We start from the raw sequence: 6000 nt of genomic DNA, 5'->3' as shown, positions 1-6000 counted from the left end.
CATATATTTGAACTTTATCAAGAACATAGCGCGTATGAAACAACATGTCAATGTTCGTGAGATTATGTATCTCTCTTGAATTTCAACATCGACGGAAAAGTCGGCAAAAAATCGTAGACGAAGCCGAAGGCCTTTGGCCTCATCTGCGAGTTTTTTTGTTACTATTATTAGTTACATGGTTCTGTTGGGTATCTGACTACCAGTATTGGTGTAAAGTCAAATAGTTTTCCCTAATTGTTCGACTAAAGATGATATCTGAGAACTACGTATGATTTATGATGCCATCAGAAACATATTATGTTATTCTTTCACATCACCATGTTCACACATGAGTTGAGGCGGTCTGGTGGCCTAGAGGTTAAAGCGTTCGTTCCTCATGCCGAAGACCCGGGTTCGATTCCCGACATGAGTACAACATGTGAAGTCCATTTCTGGAGTCCCCCGCCGTGATATTGCTGGAATATTGCTAAAAGCATCGTAAAACCATACTCACTCACTCAGTCATTCACACGCGAGTTACCTCCCTTCCTTGGCCTAGTTTACGGACAGGTCAGTTGATGGCTATATTAACGCTCCCAATTCTGGCCATGGTAATGTTGTTTGATGTAAAATACCAATGATGGATATAGCTTGTGGAAACGCTACACTAGGTAAGGATGTCATCTGTGGGATGACTCTACGCCCTGCTACATTTTCAAACAATCTGTTTTCCCCACAAACATTAAAAACATTGAATTCAGTCCAGTCATGGATGAATCAATGTATGATATAAATAACAACCTTGACAACAACAGGAGTATGTTTATTTTGGAAAACACTGAATATGGGTAACAAAACCATCATATTATCAACAAATTGCAGGGGCCTAGCAGATAAAACAAAACGTAAAGAAGAAATGAACCTATGTCGAAAGAAGAAATTTTCTATAATATGTCTACAAGACATTCATATTTCTTAAGAAGATGAAACAATAGTTCAAAATGAATGGGGACAAATAATGAGAATAACTTCAAAATATAATATCGCCTAACAAGTCAAATGCAAGAGCAGTTGCCATTTTGTTTTGTTATACTTTAGAAATAAAAATCCATAGATTTAAACGATATGATAGCAGATAGCACGCGCATAAGGTTAACTCTAACTAATATTTATTGGCCATATCAAGATGAACCTGCTTTTAACAAAACTTTATTCAATAAAATTGACGAATTTGAAAACGAATCACTGGTTATATGAGGAAATTGGAACTTGGTTCTCAATCTGCTGTCGATTTGGAAAATTAAAAGCATATCAACAATCCCAAATAAAGAAAGTTAGTACTTGAAAAAACAGAAAGCATTGATATAATTGATGTTTGCAGAGACAAAAATCAAGATGCAAAGAAATACACGAGGTGGAAGAAAAGGCCAAAACAGCAAGCTAGACTTGACTTCATTTGGACATTTAATACTCGTATACATGAAAACCAAACTGGCTTTATCCCTGGGAAATGTATTAACGAAAACATACCACTACTATATGATATCTTGATTGAAACAAAATTACAAAATAAGCCTGGTTAACTATTACTTACAGACTTTGAAAAAGCTTTTGATACCGTTTTAAAACAATTTACCATGTTGACACTGGAAAAGTTTGGCTTTTGACCTAACTAATGAAACTGGATATACATACTTACAAATAATGCTCCATCTTGCATCATACAAAATGGACACTTATCTTCATTCTTCTATAACGAAAGGGGATGTAGACAAGGAGACCCATTGTCTCCATATCTATTCCTGCTCAGTGCAGAAACTTTGGGAATAATGCTTCGTGATACAATTGCAATAAACAGTATCAAACTGAATAATGTGGAACATAAACTCGGCCAAGATGCTGATGATATAGAAATATTTCTTGATGGGACTCATGGAAGTTTAAGTACAGCCATTGACGCCCAAAATGATTTTTTATAAAATGTCTGGATTAAAAATATAATATTGATAAAACAAAAGCATTATGGATAGGGTCACTGACAGACTGAGACATCAAATTATTGTAGGATCTGAAACTAGACTGGAACAGTGGGGACTTTGCAATGCAGTAAACTACATTTATAATGAACATGCTTACAACGAACTGGCGGATATAACAAAATATTTCTTGCTCCCATCCATTTGTTGTATGTACGCTGTACATATGCTTATAACGAAATACGGTTATAACGAATTAAAATTACTGTTGTCAAAACCTTGGCCCTGTCAACCTAAGTACATATATTTCCCTCTCATCCAAACCCTCCAAGTGAATTTATTGATGAACAAAATATTGTACAGATTCATCAGGAATGATAAAAAGGACAAAATAAAATGAACAACATTGATTAGAAAATATGACCTAGGTGGACTGTGAATGATAGAGGTAAGGTCTTTTATAATTTCTCTAAAACTGTCAGTTCTAAAAAAATATCTTCAAAACAAAAATTGTTACAACCCTAGCATCTTTCCACTTAAACACATATTCCTACTTGGGGACAATATCGAAAACTGTATACACTTAGCTAACCCCTACTGGAGAGATGTTTTGGCTGCCTGGGGACCTTTTTAAAGACACAAAACTAACTCCACAAACATTGGAGAGGTACTATCAGAACCTCTTTGGTGTAACCTTTAGTTTAAAAAAACAGATTTCATTATAAGAAATTGGTTTTTAAAGGGAATTTACACTATTAAAGATCTGTAATGAAGATGATATATTGCCCTTTAATGGACTTAAAAGGAAATACCAAACTGAAGACACAATACTTGACTATTACTGGGTCAAAACATACCAAAATCCTTGAAAGAAGCTATTAGAAATAATCACATTAACCTATATAATTAATATTTAAATACAATTTTGAAGGACTTACTTGTAGCGCCTGAAGGCTCCAGATATTTTTATGATAACATTATAACTACAGCATGGTATGGGATGGGATGCTATTCTTGACTTAGATATATCATGAAAGGATGTTTCTATCAGATACAGAAAATGTGCAATATATGTAAAATTACTTGATTTTCAATATAAATGTATTCATCGCATCATCTATACAAGGGAAGAATTGTTTAAAATGAAAATTCTCGATGAAGATCTATGCTCATTTTGTGAAACTGATACTGAATCCTTACTTCATGTACATTGGGATTGTAAGCATGTTAAAGAGTTTTGGGCCAAAGCAGAATTATTTTCTGATTGCAAAATGTTCAAAACAATTCACATTTACAAAATGCTCTGTTACTTTGGTGAACACTCTAACATTCTGTTAAATCACATACTGGCATGCAAAAAATATATACATGTATCAAGTATTAAGAAAAACAAATTGTCACTTGAAAACTTTCTGAAGTTTTTATCGATATATTTTGGATAGAAAAAGTAATTGCACACACAAATAATACAAAAAGACAGTTTGACAGAAAATGGTAACATTTGGCAAATGAATTGTCTGGTTCATATGTCTGTTTTGAACATGAACAATTTCTACTAATGTGCTGTAAGGATTTAACTTCACACTTAGCTAATGGTGACCCCATTAAGCATGGCAAATGTAGCCTGCTCGTTCCACCATTTGTTAACATTGTTCAAGCCAACTAACATTTGCTGTATAGGTATGTAACCTCCACCTAATAAGTATATTACATGTCATGTTACACAATGTAAATCTATGTAACATTAAAAGTATTAAAAAACAACAACAACAACAACAACAAATCACATCGACACGCAGTCTAAAGACATGGTAATAATTACATCAACAGAAATACAATAACCATTAGCTATCGTTAGAATATAAAATGCTGTGCTTTCATTGGATTATACATGCAATGGATATTATAAACTTTCATTTAAATAAACGTGAACAACTTGACTTTCTTTGATTGACATTTATGCTTATCTTATCTGTGCTGAAGCGGAAACTTGCCCCAGACTCGCTAGGGGCGTCAATCAGTCATCCTTAATTACAAATGACGGACAACGTCACAAGGGTTTGGCAGGCCAAGCTGTGACACTTAATTACTTAACATTATACCTTGTATTGTGTGACGTCAGTGTGCCAACTGTGCTGGACCTGAGTGAGTGAGTGAGTGAGTAAGAGAGTTGGGTTTAACGCCGCTTTAAACAGTATTCCAGTCATATCACGGCGTGTCAGATTAATGTGGGAGGAAAGCCCGAAGTGATGCAGGTCTCAGACGTTTACCACTTCAGTGAAACCCACAAGCACGGGTATGGTGCTGACAAACCTAGAAACATAATCGGGGCGAACCGGGATTCAAACCCACAATCATAGGTTTATGGCGTGCCCAAGGGACACAACTCTGCACAGAGAATCGCGGCGCCTTAGATGACTGGGCCACCTGTGCCAACCAACCAACCGAATACATCAAACATGATTAACAAACTGATTTGAGCTGATATCTGAGATGACAAAATTAAGAACAAGCATGGTTCAGGCCAAGCAGCAAATAAACCCTCATTCCAGGTATTTATGTTCTCCTATATGTCCTTTAATAATTCGGACAGTTACAAGATGGACTAAAATACTTATCAAATGCTAACTGAAAAAACGGACAACAGGAAAATACTTTATCATGAATCTATGACTTTGATATGAAAACGGACATCCAAGTTATTAACAGTCATTATGCCAAACATAAACATAATTGACAGGTCACCGAAACCTAAGAAATGAAAAACAGCGGATGGAATTAGTCATTCGGTGCAATCAAGTTTAATTACCATTAATATCCAAAGTGAAATATACTTTAAAACATGCTAGAGGAAGAAATGAATCGGGAAATCTTCAATAACTAGTGTATTAGGTATTTGTTTATCAAGGCAAAATGTCAACTTACATTCTAAAAATAGCCACGATGCATGAGTGTAGACAAGAAATAGTCCCTGACAAACATCGTTGTCATCATTAAAATACATCCAAAGATTGAACAGATATAATCACATGGTAACATGACATACATCAATCAATAAATTTAAACCACGCTATTTACAATATGTTACACCAACATAGCGTCAGTACCCACTCGTTCCTAATCAACTGGATGACTCGTATCCAAGTGTTGGATACCCGTACCCACTCGTTCCTAATCAAACTGGATGACTCGTACAAAAGTATTGGACAACCCGTACGCACTCGTTCCTAATCAAGTGAATGACTCGTACCCAAGTGTTGGACAACCCGTACCCACTCGTTCCTAATCAACTGGATGACTCGTACCTAAGTGTTGGATACCCATAACCACTCGTTCCTAATCAACTGGATGACTCATACCCACGTGTTGGACAAGCCGTACCCACTCGTTCCTAATCAACTGGATGACTCGTACCCACGTGTTGGACAACCCGTACCCACTCGTTCCTAATCAACTGAATGACTCGTACCCAAGTGTTGGATACCCATAACCACTCGTTCCTAATCAACTGGATGACTCGTACCCAAGTGTTGGACAACCCGTACCCACTCGTTCCTAATCAACTGGATGACTCGTACCCAAGTGTTGGATACCCATAACCACTCGTTCCTAATCAACTGAATGACTCGTACCCAAGTGTTGGATACCCATAACCACTCGTTCCTAATCAACTGAATGACTCGTACCCAAGTGTTGGACAACCCGTACCCACTCGTTCCTAATCAACTGGATGACTCGTACCCAAGTGTTGGACAACCCGTACCCACTCGTTCCTAATCAACTGAATGACTCGTACCCAAGTGTTGGATACCCATAACCACTCGTTCCTAATCAACTGAATGACTCGTACCCAAGTGTTGGACAACCCGTACCCACTCGTTCCTAATCAACTGGATGACTCGTACCCAAGTGTTGGATACCCATAACCACTCGTTCCTAATCAACTGGATGACTCGTAAACACGTGTTGGACAAGCCGTTCCCACTCGTTCCTAATCAACTGGATGACTCGTACCCAAGTGTTGGATACCCGTACCCACTCGTTC

Source organism: Haliotis rufescens, unplaced genomic scaffold (genome assembly GCF_023055435.1).
Source record: "Haliotis rufescens isolate VD_foot unplaced genomic scaffold, xgHalRufe1.0.p SCAF_6, whole genome shotgun sequence".
Classification (NCBI taxonomy): Eukaryota; Metazoa; Mollusca; class Gastropoda; order Lepetellida; family Haliotidae; genus Haliotis; species Haliotis rufescens.
The sequence above is the reverse complement of the archived record's forward strand: the minus strand, read 5'-3'. Positions refer to the sequence as shown.